Genomic DNA, 16309 nt, shown 5'->3' with positions numbered 1-16309 from the left:
AAGGTCCAGAACCCCTTTAAAAGGACTGGAAATTTCAAATGCCACTTAGACTGAACCACAAAATACTGAAAACTCTGCACAATCTCAGCAGAACAGCATGTTTCTGTCTCTTCTGGAGGAAACTTCCTGACCTGTCTGAGAGCAAATCCTGTAAACTCCTTTGTGCTTAATAAACAGGTCTGTTCACAACATGCCATCCTGCTTGTTCAGAGGGTGCTGGAGATAGGGAGTGGTAGATACCTAAGTTGTTAGGGTGAAATAACGCATCTGGCATTCACAGGGTCTGGTGCTGCAGCTTTTCTCCTTTGCTCAAGCTCCCAGGCAAGGGATGAGCTGCAGTCCAGCCCTGTACATCAGGAGTGGCCACCTCTGAGGGATTCCCAGATGAGCCATGCAAGTTGTCTGGAAGCCTGCGCTGATGGAATTCTCTGTTCCTGACATGGCTGCCAGTCTTGCACCCAGGGTCCAGGAAAGTCACGGTTGCACGGCTGAAGCAGTCATAGAATCATTGAACAGTTTGGGTTGGAAGAGTCCTTTAAGATGATCTAGTTCCAACCCTCCTGCTGTAGGCAGGACATCTCCCACTAGACCAGGTTTCTCAAAGTCCCATCCAGCCTGGCCTTGAAGGCTGCAAGCACACATTGCTGATTCATGCCAAATCTTTCCTGAATTGACATAGTGGGAATGGTGGTGATGGATTGATGCTTGGACTAGATCATTTTAGAGGTCTTTTCCAACCCTAATGATTCTATGATTACAGGACTCTCTTCTGATAAGTACCAAACCAGCAGCTATTTCTGATCTCTAAAGGATACCAGTGGCCTGATACTTTCAAAGCTGTCTCACACCAGACTGGCTTGGTAACAACTCTGAGATTTGCAAGTGCCCTGTCCTGAAAATATAAGGTTGTGCACCTTCATTTTCACCTGCCTTCTGCTTCTCCATGGGCTTTTGGCTGAGCTTACACACAGAGCTGGATCTGCTCTTTCTAGTGCTACACCTCCTATCACTCATGCCATCTGAAACTCAAACAGAGAAGGACCACCTTTTTCGATGAACCATGCCTGAAGATGCCCAGCTTTCTGGACTGTGGGCTTGTGCTGGGCTGGGCATATCTCATATGGCTGAGTATACCATGTTAGGCTGATCTTCCCTCCCCATTTGTTGCACTGTCTATTGCTTTTGAGGAGTGGAGAAGATTGGCAGATGTCCTCCAGGTTGAAAGAAAGAAGAGCTTAAAATGGAGTCACAGAGCAAGAAGTCGCTTTATCTGTACTGTTTGTAATCTCCAGGTAATCCCATCACTGCCTACACAAAAACAGCAGGCCGATGTCTCCTCTTACTACAGCAGAGGTGTGGAAGCTGCAGCATCAGCTGTCACAGCAGAATTTTTTTGTGGTTTCTCTGAGACCACAAGCTCTTCTGTGCTCCCTCTGGTTGTTTCTCGGGCCCGAATAATGAGCCCAAGTACAACCTCAGGTGAAGTGAGAAGATGGAGGATGGGGAACAACTTGATGAGAAAAGCAAAGATCAAAACCAGCTCTGAAACTTGCCCCCTGCTGCGAAGAGAAGACCAATTATCCAGCTGAGCAGGGCACGTCCTCGGGATGCAGGAGAAGAGGTCACAACAGCTCACAGCTGGAGCCTGAGTCATCTTAGAAGCAAGTCCTTCATCTGTTAGTTGCATTATCTGTAAATGAGGTATCTCACACGAGGCTTGTACAACACGCCTGAGTCTGTGGTAATCAGCTTGGGGCATATCTACTGCTGCATTTAAAGACTAATTTTAACAATAATATGAGTCATTAAAGCTGGCATATTCTGTGATTTGTAGGACATGTTTGCTGCCATATAGTCATAATATATTTATCAGAAGGAAACATACTGCTTGTATATCTTCTCTTATACACTGAAGTACTCCTCCTGACACATAGTGCCAATCACGAATACATCAAAATTTTCAGTGAATATTTTCTCTGCAGCTCATAAAGGAGCTGAGACATAAAGCATCATCTGTGGAGGCTGCTGAAACAGCTGCTCAAGGAGAGCTCCTGCAGCAGTGTTCCTTCAGGGTTTTTCCTTGGACTTCAAACTGAAGGAAGAAGAGTTGAACGCTTTGCTTATGTGCTCCTGACTACATATTCTGAAGTCAAACCCTTTCTCATATGGCTGATTGAAGATCAGCTTTTAATCTTTAGAAGAAGCTTTATAAAAATAATAATGTCTTTTGACTAAATGTATTAGAGGTAGAAAGTATGATTATGATGCTATGTACTCATAGAGATTTAATTGAAGATGTTTAACTGCAGAGGCTGTAAAACAATTGAAATTATACTTGACCTCCTCTTTTGAAAAATACTTTTAGACAGATTAATAAGGTAGGTAATACTTAAATTCTTTGTGCCTTTCCTCAGTGTTCCTTCAATACATCTAATGGGTAGCAACGTAGCCAGACTGGCAGGTATAAGGAATCCTACTAATTATGTCCCTTAAATTCTTTGTGTTTCTGTCCAGCTGAGTATCTCTAGGATCAAAGTAAACATTATAAAAATTATCTGTATACAGCCATCTCTGGATTGAAGTGCAGAAAAATTGACCTGAAAAAAAACCCAAAACAATAAAGAATAAGTGGTTTTCCTTGTAAACCAGAGCTAGGCAGAGTCCCAGTAAACTCTTACTGGTAAAATCCTATGTGTGTCTGCTTACAGGTTACTACTCGGTTGCTCTTGTAGAAATTGATGTGGTCTCACAACTTAAGAATTAATAACAGGCTAACCAGAGAGGCTTGTTAACTTAGTCTAGATGCTAATCTGAACTTCAGTTGAACCTGCTTGCTCAAGTAATCTACTCAGCAATCTCTAGGAGAAGATATTTATTTCATGTGGAGCCAGCCTAACAAAAATGTAAGCTAACCTCTAACTGACGTGGTTATGAAGAAGTTTTCCCTATGGGCCATTTATGTGGGCACATGAGGAGGAGCAAGCAGACACCTAAGCTACTTCATTATGGGAGCTCCTTCTTCAGTCACCTGTGTCATGAGATGGACACTTTCCTGGCAGAGAACAAATTATACTGATAATGGAGGTGCTGGGTGGCCCAGGTCAATAAGTACCGCATGTGCACTATCCCTTCCTTCCCTGCTGGTCACAGTGCTCTCCTCAAGAAGCACGTAAGAGCCAGGAAGAATTTCTAGGGTTTGCCCAGTGTGGTGCAGGAAATGTAGGCACTGCCAGTATTGAACCAGGCTCCCAACCCGTGTCTCCCTTGGTTGCATTATTCCTTTGCTATATAAGTAACAAGCCAGGTACTTGCAGCATAGTCCTGCAGGTCACAGGTGAAACTCCCAGTAAGAATCACAAGGCAGGGTAACATCTGCTTGACTTATGAGGAATTTTCACAGGTTGTATGACAGATACTACCCTTCCTCAGTGTTAAGGGAGATGAAGCAACTTACTGACACATTCTTGGAATAGTTGTGATGAATTTTGAAAAAAAAAAAAACTGTTTAAAAATATTAGACAAGCTTTTTCTTTAGGTTTGGTGGAGGGGTTGTGATTATTTTTACTCTGAGTTGTGTTTCTAAGAATAATCCCTTACTCTGTCATCCTCTGCAAGAAGGGAAGCAATATACTGACTTCAGAGGCTTGAAAGTTACCTGTTTATTTTGAAATAAATGTTTATCTGTGCTACTCCTGGTGGAGTATCAGCTTTCCTGTTCCACCCTTGCCATTTAATGTAGGAAGGTCACGCACTTTTGTCCTAGTTAACCTGAGTCCTGCAGCCATGTAGATGCATGACATTTTATTTCATAGCTTTTTAGGTTAGACCAGCCTGTGACTGTTTCTGTAAATACACAGTTGACTAAAAGCCACTTGTCTTGCCATATGGTAGGCAAGCAAGGGAATGGGAGTCATTCACTTGTTTGCCCAGTATTTCTTGTGAAGTCATCATTGCATTTCTCCAGACATCTATACCCTAGGCCAAACGTTGCCTGGTTTCTGACTTGCAGAATCCAAGCAAAATGAGCACAGTATGGGCAGGGAGTGAGTCTTTCCTCATTCTTGTGGCACGGAGCCACAGCACAGGCTTTTGGATATACCAGAAAAATGATGGGAACCAGCTTTGTCCCATATTCTGCCACAGGCTTTGGGGAGCTAACTCTGGTTGCATGGAAACCCTTGTGTTCACTGTCACCTTTCTCTAGTAGAACATACCCAGGTATCACTTCACTGTGTGCTCAATGTGAGGGATGTCCCCATGAAATAAAGGCACACTGTGCTCCCAGCAAGCAACCTGTGGGCTGTGTGGCCAGTTACAGACCCTTGCACTCTGCAGCATCTGGCTTCACTGCTGTCTTCTTGTATCCTCTGCCAGAGAGGACTCTAACAAAACTATGGGTAGAACTTGTGCAAATACATATACTTTAAAGGTATGTGCTTGAGCAGAGAGCAAACAGGCAGAGAAGGAACTACTTAAACACGACTTGGTGACTTGTAAATTTTTCTCCCCTTGTGAAGGTTAACAGGATCAGTCTCAGTGTTTCTTTCTTCCTTAACTTTTTCTGCCTGAGGCTTTTTCTCTGCTCTGGCAATTCACTGCTGAGCCCTATGCACTTTCCAAGCAGCCAGTGAGCATTTCCCGAGCATGACAGTGTTTCTGCTTCTGCCCTGCTTGTGTGTGTGCTTTTGGTACCTCAGTACATAAACTGCACTCACGCTCTCCTGTCTGCTGGAAGAGCAAATGTAAGGCGCTCTCTGGGCTCTGCACAAGTGAGGGGCCGTGCCACAGTCACACTGTATAAGAGCCAGGGAAGAAACACTTCACTGTTCTGGCAGAAGCACAGGAGCTCAGAAGTGTGCTCTGCTTCTGCAGGGGATGAAGTGGAAAGCTCTGCAGATATCTTCCCTTGCCAGGATGAGACAGAAGCCTGCTGGCTGGCTGGGACACTAGCTGGGGAAGCAGGAGATGCATGTGTGTGCCCTATGCATACATGATTCAGTTCAGGATGGAGCTTGGCTTTCCCACATCTAAGGCAAGTGTCCTAAACACTGCACCTCTTCTGACATGTCCAGATTTTGTTTTCACCTTCTTTTGTCTTTGTCAACATGGACTCATTGGTGTTCTCTTGCTTTGATGCCTTCTGTGAAACAAACCTTACTGAATTTCCTGCCTGGGGCTTTGTACTGTCTCAGATTTGCACCAGAAACATTTGTCTAAGTAAACAGTTTAATCTCATCACCAACGTGGTTGGTGGTGTTACCTAGAGCACTGGTATTTGCAGCCTCTTAACAGCATTTTGCACTGGTTTAGATTGCCACACCAAGAAGTTTTAATCATTAGATCTTCCTCTCAGCTGGTGATGGCCAGAAGGGCCGCTCTCTTCATCCACTGTTGCTTTCAACATATCACACTGCATGAAGACTAGGACACTCAGATGACGTTCAAGCAAATGAATTTTATATCTCTAATCTTTGCAATAGGCTTCCATAGCCACCCCTGCTGCTCAGCACACCAGAGTCTGCTCTTGTCTAGCCCACAAGAAATGGGGATCAGTAGTCCCATGGTCTGTCACCTACCTTACCTTTGGTCTGTGCTCTGCAATTCTCTTAAATAAAAGGCAGCAAGAAATAATTTCTTCAACTGCTTTCCTGGAAACTATTGCCCATAGCAGTTAGTGTTTGTGCTAGCTTTAGCTGAATTGCCTGGAATAGCCCTCCCATCATCTAAATTTAGACTTCAAAATGGAGCTAGAGAGTGTTTGGTGGCCTAATGAATAGCTAGCTAGGCTTTTGACAGGACTCTCTCTTTGAAAAGTAAATTGTGGGTGAGCAGTAATAGGGCACCTCAAATACTCATTCAGCGTCAAATGTGTTCAGCTTTAATCTGGTTTAAATTGGCCTTGACTATTTTGTTGCTCTGGTCTATTTGTCTCTTAGGTCTTTCTTAATATAGTGAAATGTAACAAAATATTTTGTTGTGAGATGATTTTTAGGGTAAGCTTATGTAATGATCGCTATACATTCTGATAGATGATAGTATTATGTAAGAATGAGCATATGAATTATTTGGCAAGGAAAAAATAGATATATTTCTCCATCTTTCTGTCTCTTCCTTCCCAAATTAAATTCTAATTCATGTCTGCCACATAAATTTCATTGCAACAATATAGATCTAGAAACAGAAAAGGGAGGCATATGCCTCCCTTTTCTGTTTCTAGATCTATATTATATACAGTAAGATTTATTTATTTCCCTGATGACTGTGGGAATACACTTAAGCACAGAACGGTAGTCAGAGGTGTATATGGGAAGAAATAAGACTTTCCTCTGCAGAAATTCAACAGTCAAAAGCAAAATGAAAGAGAATAGACCCACCAGCTGCTCATATTCAGTTTCTTCATTCCTGACGAGCTCTACAGTAAGCTTCCAAAGAAATGTGGGCTTGAATTTCTGTGAAATTTATCTTGCTAAGGTTATGCAGGAGGTTGGAAGGAAAGGAAGTTTGAAAATCAGAGTTTGCCCACAAAATAACTCTCCTTCCTCTGCACTGCACACCACGCAGCAACATGAGATATCAGTGGCAGAAGGTCATGCAGATAATTGCAATAATATTATCTGCTGTGCCTCAGGAACTTGGCTCCTCTCAGAGCAAGGGTGATAAATTTCAACTTGTCAAAATTCCATTCAAGGAAAACTTCAACATTTCTAAATCTGGATGAAGGGCAGTAAACTCCAGAGTTTCCCATAGAAAGTAACCTCTGGAATTTCAGTTTTTCCAACATGAAATACATGTTTCTCCCGGACTGAATTTTGGATGTTGTACATTTTTAATTCAAAAACCTGAACAGCCACTTGTGCCCAGTTCCTGCATGCCTGGGATCTTGAAACTCTGAAACCTCTGACGTGAGCTGGCTCTGCAAGTTTACAGGCTCCCTAAAGTGCAGCTGTTAGCCTGACTATCCTGAGTCAGACATTTCTGGAAGTAATTCCAGTACCTGGAAGCATGACTTCTCCATCAACCTGCCCTATGAACTAGGCAGCCCATCTGAGCTTTGTTTTGTTAATGGGGCTTCCACAAAAATGAGCAACTATTTCAAAACCATCTTAGTTTTCATTAGTCAGATTGGAAAATTCCAGACCAGGTGTTGTTTAGAACTTTCTATGACATCTGCTCAGTTCATCAGGTTCAGGTTCAATTCACGTGAGCAGAACTTATATGTCTTTTGGGTTCTTGGTGTTGTTTCCTAGCAGATTTTGTTTCTTTCATGAATTAGATCCTATTTCACACATTCTACTATGCTAGAAATGTGGTCTAACAGCCCAACTCACTTCTTTTTTTTGCAGGCTTTGGTTGCCATTGTCTAGGTAGCAATGATGGAAGCCAAAACGATGGTTCTTTGTACCTGCATTCACAGCCCTCTGTGTATCTGCAGACTCCAGGAATCTGGGCTGCGTTGTTCCTGCTGTGTCACTTTGGAAAGTTTAATTTGCAGTCTGAGGCACAACTTCTAAGGCATCATGAACCTGGGGGTGAAAGTTCATGCTTCATTCAAGCCTTCCTGAAGACATTCCCTGTTAGTAACAGCTAGTGGTTCTGACCCCCCAGTCAAAGACAGACGACACAGTACCAGAAGCCTTGGTCTTCTGGGTGCTCTGGCTATAGGAACTTGTTTGCTTTAGCTAAGCCGAAAAGTCATACAGGTCTCTCCAACCTTGGAGGATTAGCAACTGTGGCATAGTTTACAGCAAAGTATATTTGGTTTGAATTAAAGATCTTTGTTTAATTAAATGTGGATGTTTTCTAGTCTAGGCCTTTGTAGTGGAACTAGTGTTTTGGAGGTTTGTCTGTTAGTTTGAGGAAAATAAACTGTGTACCTATTCCCAGACAAATGAATTCTTGTTTTCACTGGTGAAGAGACTGATAAACATATTTATCATCAAAACATGAAGCTGGGAATGCAGAGGTGTCCTTTGCAGGAATATAGCTTCTCCTGTTTGGCAGTATCTGAGAAAATGAGACTTGGGATGCATGAGAGTTGGGTAATGTGGCTATTTCAGTTGGGTGTTGGAGGGGCTTAAGACCAACAATGCCTTAGAATAGGTGAAGTACAAATGTCAGTACCATTGACAATTCCTGCTTGATCCAGAAAGTCAGCTATTCCTTCTCCATTTATTTTCAAGGTCTATACCAAGCACTGTCCAACACTGCAGCTGCTCCAAAGCACTGTGCCTTTTTGTGTCCTTCTTGAAATGACATTTAACAGGAGAATATTATTTGTGCTAAATAACTTTTGTTTCCTAAATCAACTGGCAAGGTACCATCATAGAAGAAAAATTATACAGTGCTTCTTGGACTAGTGTCCAACTACTTTTTGTGATGGTAAATCAATTCAAATGCTGAAACTGCAGTGGAAAACATCTCTAAATTCTTTGTGTGACGCTGAATCATATTTTCATAAATGAATCCTGCTAACGGCCGTTTTTCGATTTAAAGATCAGAATCAAATGTTGCACTTGATAGTGATATTTGAAAGATAGGATCCACAGAAGCAGATATTTTTGACATATTCAACAAATAGGTGAGAAATGTGTTCTAGATGCATATGAACATAGAGGGGCCTTTTCTCGTAAAAAAAGCTTTCCTGTTTAAAGGTGGCATGGTGACATGTAACATAGTGTTACATTGGCTGCCTCAGAAAGAGGGAGGGAAAAGATATTTCATCTCTTCCAGCTGAGAGACCATGGCATGAGTAATATAAATTGCAACCTTCCCCTCAGAACTCTTTTACAAATGCAAGGATGTTGTCCAGCCTCATGGTGCAGAGAGGTGGTGCTGGGCCTCATGGCACCAGGGGTGGCATTGACTTAGGCACAGCCCCCCTTGCTTCAACAGAAGATAAAGGACTTTTGATGCCTCCTTGCAGAGCCTATGAGCGGTTCAGCACTAGGCAGGTCTCCCTAAGACCCACCTGCACCTGCCCTGTCAAGACCAAATCCCCAGGGGCATTCACACTCTCCTCCTGGTCACTGCAGCTTTGCACACTCAGCCTTCACCCTCTCTCTCAACAAAAGACAGTATTTACCCCTACTGCTCCCATCTGGCCATCAGCAATTAATCTCTGTGCATTGAACTGCAGAGCATTGTGTGATAACTCTTTATGTTAATCCCATGTGTCAGCGAGCCACTTAAAGGCTTCCTTGGATACGATTCCCTGCTTCTCTTCTGAATAAAACCTAGGTTTTCCAGTGATGCATTTTAAAAAGCAACCAATTTCAGCTTTCGTATTTAAACCTTAGTTGCTTATGTGCCTGTATCCCTGTGTTCTTACCTTATTTCATATTTAGAATAATAAAATCAGGAGGATCTGACTACACGTTTGAATTCACAAGCTTCTCTTCCTCTTTTAAATGCAAATCTTTAGGGCAGAGGCACTGAGGAATTAAACACATTTACACTATTCTAAGCCATTCTGTAACCAGCAGAACCAACAAAGCTTTGTTTTGTCCTATCACTTCCCGGCTGCTGGTCCTTATGATTCTTTTAGGAACACCTTTCAGATCATTACTGCCTTCAGTGGTGTTTAAAATCATCCAGTAGGCTAAAATGTTGTTGGTGATGATAGAAACACAGAAAGAAAGAGAGGCAGTGAAATCAATTATGCATCCTTTTCTCCTGGAATCAAGCTGGAAGCCCTCTTGCTAGGTGCAAATTCAGTCCCATTACATTAACCAACCTGGACTAAGCTCCTGTTCCCCCTTTTTTCCCTACTTAATGGGATCGTAGCAGGGATAAAGGCAGTTTATGAGACAGTGTGTTGTGAGTGTCAGAGAGAGACAAGATGCGTAAACCAGTACGGTCTGAAATACGGCTGTGTTCTTCTGGCACTGATGAAGAGAGCTTGAAAAGCTCGTTGCTGCTCTTGGCACGCTTCCCAAGCAGGCAATACCTCAGCTCCTGCTGAGTCACAGCAGGTGAGGAGAATGTGGAGGTGCTGAACCACCTTGTAAGCATGCATTCTGGATTTAAGGAAGGAGGGGAGGGGAGGGATGGGGCCCTGAATACAGAGAATAGTTTATACTCCATCCCTGAAGCCAGTCTCTCCAGGCTGGAGATGTGTGGCCAAGGGGGAAGTAGCTTGAGGTGCCACTGACTTTGTTGTCCTACAGCCACTGGGGTCTGCTGCAGGTCCTTATTAACTCTAAGCACACAGTTCCTTGGATGTGCTCAGGTTAGGCTTCAACAGCTCTTATTTGACTGAGGAGTGCTGAGGATCTGGAGTGAAATGCACACAGCACCTCTCCTAGAGCTAAAACTCTCCAGAGGCCTGCACCAAGTGATGGATGCCACTTCACTGGATTGTGGTGGCTGCAGGTCACAGCTGACAGTGATTTTCTTTGCTTTCTAGGTAGCTGAAGCCTGTAACCCTTGGGTTCACATCTATATGAAAAAAAAAGAAAAGAAATAGCGGAAGCTGATGAATCTAATCTCTTTGCTTTCAAAAACTCAAGTTGCTACAATTCAGGTTAAAACAATTTGGGAGCTTTTGAATGCCAAAATGACAGTTCAATTAATTCTCCTTTTCTTTCAACTAGATTAGCTAGGACATATTCTATCTGCAGTGACAAATGTTTTCTAGTGCCCCAGACTTGCTCTTTTTCTTCTTTTTAACTGAACGTAATATTTCTCTGGAGTAGTGTTATCTGAGTGTAGCTCAGCAATGCAGCACTTCATTTCACTTGCTTCAGCTAGCCATTGGCAGAAAGACACAGTTAAAGATCTCTGTGAAACTATCTCTGTATTTTTGTTTTTAAATTAATGTTTTCTCCTTAGGGCTATTGCAACATTGATATTCCACAGACAGAGTTGCATGCAAGACTATGAAAAACAGAAATTTAGGGAGGAGCTGTGGGCTGAATAATATGCTCCAAATATACTCAATAGTGTCATGAGAATAGCATGTTTCTGACCTAAAATGAGGAGTGGGTTTTCCAAAAGCACTAAGCTCCGAACTAAAAGCTGAACTCCAGACAAAATTAAACTAATGAGGCTCCGAGCAATCCTGCAATCAGCCAGCAGCTTTAACTCATGCTGCTTTTAGTCTTATGTCAGGCTTCCCTGCCAACTGTTCACCTGTGACTGTGCTAATCAGAAAAGCACAGAGCCTGCAAATGAAAGAGCGGCATCCTTGTTATCAGTGTCTAGTGCAGCAGATCCAGTTTGTCCACTCCACATGGTTCTAGGTCTGCTTTTCCAGCCTTTCTCCCTACTTCATTCCTCCTGCTTCTCAGCCTTAATGCAAAAGCAATAACGGCCCATTACTTAATGCATGCTTCCTTAGGATATCATCCCTCCCAACTAAAACACCACTTCCCTGGCTTTGTTTTTAAACCAACAATAGATGAGAGAACACAGGGACTGTTTAACCCCAGGGAGAGGCTGCATGCCCAGCAGGGTCACACAGTGAGCTTGGTGGCTCCCCAGCCATTCTTGCTGAGAGGCATCAAAGATCAAGAGTCCACTGGCAGAAGCTGGGGGCCTTCTGCTCCGTGGAGTCGGGAGGAGACACTGCTTGAAGGCTTTGACAGCTCACAAGGCTCAGCTGCCTGCAACAGCAGATGGGGAAAGAAGTTGAAAGAGAAGCTTGCTTGGGGCCACTGAATCACAAGGGGCAAGCAGGCTTCATGAAGCACTATGCTCTCTCTGAGTTTTTTCGTGTTAAATGAAGGTTGATAAAGCTAAGGTGGAAGACAAGGGGATCTGAGAACACTTATCCATGCCTCCATGAGCATGTCTACAAGCTTGGTTAAGCACAGGTTTGAGTCCAATCCTGGCTTAGACTCTTCCCACCCCTTTGTGGATTGGCACTGGTGCCAACTCCGGTCCTTCCAGCAGGAACATCCAGAGATGAGGCTCAACCTGCTGTCTCCTAGGCCCTGAATCTATTCTAAGCCAATTTTTGTTTCTCTATTTGGAATGGCTATGATGCTGTGCACCTTGTTGTGACAGAAGTGCTCACTGCTCACAGGGCAGCAGTGCCCAAAGGGTGGATGAAGAGCTGAAAAGATGAAAAGAGAGGGATTTTGTTCATTTGGTTGGTTGGTTGGTAGGGCTTTTGTAGATATTTTCTTCCTTTTTTTTTTTTTTTTTTGCAAGAAGCAGATATCACCAAGACATTTTAGCACGTGTTTTTTAGGGGACCTACACAGTTCTTCTGTGAGTTTCTTGATGTACACCATTTATAAACACTACAGACAATCCATCATCTGATTTATGAAAGAAAGCTAACATCAGATGTTCTGGGGTTTCTAAATGCTATCTAGTTTTTTGGCTTTGGAGGCATTGATTCTGGCATGAGGAATTGATATATTGAATGATAACTCCAAGAGGTCAGCAAAAAGCCATGAATCTATGCATATCAATTAAAGACAATTAAATAATAACTTGTAATGATGCTGAGTATTGCAGGATCTTTCAGTCAATAGCTAGAGGAGTGTGTTGAAAGGAAGGGAAGTTTCAAGGAAGAGTCCTGTGATGGGAAGATATATGGAAATCGGACTTCCAAAAGCATGAAAATGTTTTTCTACTGAGGACTGACCTTCCAGGCTTGCTTTTTCTCCCAGTTAATGATTTTATTGTTTTTGGTCTGTCATTCTCTCATTGAGAAAGCAGGAAGATTTATGCTGAGCTTATTATTAGTGGCATGATTTCATTACAGAACACTAAGATTGTAATTTTGTATGCTTACACAAAATGTTTAATGCACACATTAAGCTAGATGTGCTTTTTTTTCAGTTTGTATAGCAGCCTAAATGGCATAACAGTATGATACACTTGTTTATTTTGGCACTGAAGCTCAGATTCAGTGCTTAAGCATTTACTGAACTGGGGGGGGCTGTGCTGTGATTTAATGGCTCAAATAAAAGTCTAGTTAGTGATCAGAACTGCTGTATCTGTAGCCCAGAAGATTTTCAAACTAGTGGAAAATAGTTAATTTTCAGTGTGGAAAGCTTAGTGAGGTCTGTATTATAATTATCACTCCGTTCACATGTCAGGTCATTTTGAGAACTGACAATGTGAAGGTTATAGAGTAAACTGTACCATTTTTAGTGTGAATTTTACTGTTGTAAACATAAACTACTTCAGAAAATGTAATTCTCCCACTAATCAACTGGTTCTTAACATTTTTTACCACCATATTAGTAGAAGATGCATTCCTCACTTTTAAAATCTCATTTACTGCAAAAAGTGAATAAGGAACCTGGGTTATTTCATTCCAAAACTTACTAACATATCTGAGCTGATGTGAATTTGGCAATGTTTGGACTGTATTGCTCTACTTACTAATAACACAGCTACTATTTGGGCTCAAGAAATATAGCTGTTTAAGCACTCAGAAAACATTCAGCTGTTGATGTCTTCTATTTTTATAACCTGCTAGATTAAGATGCGATGTGACATGATTCATAATGTTGAGTTTGTATCTAAAAAACAACCTGGCACTGGAAAGATCTCAGTTTTAAGAAAATAAGTTCATTTAGTGCTATGGGAAAGAGTGCATAACAGGCAAAGCAGACACTTGCTGTGCATTGGTTTTGTGTTTAAACACCAAGGTTACTGAAATCCCCCCACCTGAAGGCACAGCCCTGTTCGCTTTGCCCTAAGTATGCAGTGGTAAAGGACAGTCCTGACTGTAATAAATTCAAATTAAAAAAGGTTGGACAAGGCATCCTTCTACCCTTTTTCTTTTAGATTGGCTGCCCTGAGGGATCAGTAGAAAATTCAGCAAATAAGGACTACAGAAATGTGAGTTTGTAAAAAACAGTACTGTTTCAACCCAGTGACCCCAGCAGGATCAGTCTGATTTAGCAGAAAGAAAATATTAGGAGTTTCGGCAACAGCTAAGGTTTCTTTTTTTACTGCATCAGTTGTATTGCGAACAACTGTTGACATCTGCTTCCCCCTGAGGAATGTACTTCAGGACATAATGGAGGTGCCTCTTCTAGCTTTGATGCCTATGGTTTAGGTACAGCTTAACTGTTCTTCCAGCTGCTTCAGACAGGCATGCTTCCTTTTTTAAACAAGGTTGGTGTAACCTTAATATCTTGGTTGTATATTTTTCCCTTGCTTACCTTGAGGCTGATTTCTATGTCACTATAAATCCTTCTGTGACTAATGCTCAAAAGTGAACACTAGATGCAGAGAACTACCCACATAGAGACTTTTTGGTTTTGTTTAAAGCCTAGGCACTCCCTGTAAAGGCTGTAGGACACTTTCAGACCTGTCAGACGTTACCTGATAGATACCTGCAGCCTGCCAGCTCTTCTCATTCTGGCTACTCTCACCTCGTACAATGGCTGTGTGTCTGCAGAGGACTGATTGGACAGATTCTTCTTCCTGGCCACACTAGTGTGTTCCTTGGGGGTCCTAATGGACAACATTCTGGACATGAGCCAGCAGTGTGCTCTTGTAACCCAGACCTACAATAAACTGGGCTGCATCACAAGAGAGGTGGCCAGCAGGGAAAGGGACATGATTGTCCCGCTCTGCTCTGCCATCATGAGGCCCCAGCTGGAGTACTCTGTCCAGGCCTGGGGTCCCCAATACAAAAAAGATGTGGAACTGTTGAAATGAGTCCAGAGGAGGGCCATGAAGATGATCACAGGGCTGGTGCACCTCTACTACAAAGAAAGGTTGAGGGAGTTGGAATTGTTTAGTTTGGAGAAGAGTAGACTCCAGGGAGACCTTGTTGCAGTCTTCCAATACTTGAAGTGAGCTTACAAGCAGAAGGGGAACCATCTTTCTACGCAGGTAGGTAGTGACAGGACAAGGGTGAATGGATTTAAACTGAAAGATAATATTTAGGTTAGATGCTAGGAAGAAATTCTTCACTTAGCAGATGGTGAGGCTCAGGAATAGATTGTCCAGAGAGGCTGTGGATGCCCCATCCCTGGAGGTGTTCAAGGCCAGGCTAGATGGGATTCTGAGCAGCTTGATCTAGTGGGTGGCAACCCTGCCCACAGAAGGGAAGTTGGAATTGATGATCTAAAAGGTCCCTTCCAACCCAAGCCGTTCTATGATTCTGTGACCCTCAACACTCTCATCTAGCCCTCTTATTTTTTTCTGTTGGCGGTTCTGAAGCTTAAAGGCGTGGTTGCCTATTGCCTTCAGCAGCAATAGGGCTGCTGGGAAAATACTTGGGATTCCCAAAGAGTTCTTCTTTTCTTGACTCTGCTCTTCATGGGAAGGGAGGAGAGGTGCAACTTGTTCTGCAGGACCTTCCCACTCAGCTGTCAGGAGATGCCTGCCAGCATCTGGATGAGATCAGGGCAGAATGATTTAGATGACATTACTGAATTGACAGTGAGTGTTCTTACTTCCCCACCACCTCCTTCTTTTGTGTGTGAAGAGTGACATTCAGCATTCTGGTTCCCAAGGCAAACAGCTTTACTTGTAACACAGAGAGGTTGTTGCAGGACAGACTTCCAGCCTCCTGCCCCACTGCTTCACCTGCCCCCTATGCGTCAGATCACTAGCTTATGATGTCAGATGGCACCCAAGGAATACACTTGCTCAGATGATCCTATGAAGATAGGCTGAAGGAACTGGGCATGTTCAGCCTGGAAAGTAGAAAGCTGCAGGGAAGCAGCCTTCCAGTATTTAAAGGGAGTTTATAAATGTGAGGAAAATCAACTTTTTACATGGGTTGACAGTGATGGGACAAGAGGAAATGGTTCTAAGGGGAGATTTAGATTAGATGTCTGTGGGAAGTTTTTTACATAGAGTGGTGAGGTTCAGGAACAGGTTGTCCGGAGAGACTGTGAATGCCCCAGTGCTGGAGGTGTTTAAGACCAGGTTGGATGGGGCCCTGGGCAATATGATCTAGTGCTTGATCTAGTGGCTGGCAAATCTACCTGTGGCAGGGGGGCTGGAACTTGATGATCACTTAGGTCCCTTCCAACCCAAGCCTCTCTATGATTCTATGGTTCTATGAAACTTAAGGAGGTTGTCAGGATATCATCTGTGCCTGGAGCTCAGCTTCCTCACTGCTCCAGAGCCCAGACCACAGCAACATGGACTTTCTCCTGGATTCAAACACTGACTTATGGTTTCTCAGTGCCTTCGTCTCCCTCAGCTGCTGTTATATTGTGTAGCATACAGGGTTCTTACTTTAATGCAGTATCATTACTGGGTTAACTATTTATTTATTTTTGTGATTAGCTTTTTTACCCATTCACAAGCTTTTAATTACTGAATTCCCCACACAGTTTTTTAATTCAGTTTGTTTTTACCTTCCAGTTCGTGGGGAAAT

General features: G+C 42.9%; 1 long non-coding RNA gene across 1 annotated transcript in view; it reads left to right on the top strand.

Moving 5' to 3' along the window:
- Nucleotides 1–16309, top strand: part of LOC136045281 (uncharacterized) — a 193923-nt gene that overhangs the window by 138999 nt on the left and 38615 nt on the right. The window contains exon 3 of the long non-coding RNA XR_010621889.1: nucleotides 13750–13803. This is a non-coding gene — a long non-coding RNA (uncharacterized LOC136045281). The remainder of the gene's footprint in view (nucleotides 1–13749; nucleotides 13804–16309) is intronic.

This window comes from Cyrtonyx montezumae, unplaced genomic scaffold (assembly GCF_038088225.1).
Source record: "Cyrtonyx montezumae isolate F1298 unplaced genomic scaffold, pur_monq_1.0 scaffold_0, whole genome shotgun sequence".
Taxonomy (NCBI): domain Eukaryota; kingdom Metazoa; phylum Chordata; class Aves; order Galliformes; family Odontophoridae; genus Cyrtonyx; species Cyrtonyx montezumae.
The sequence above is the reverse complement of the archived record's forward strand: the minus strand, read 5'-3'. Positions and strand labels throughout refer to the sequence as shown.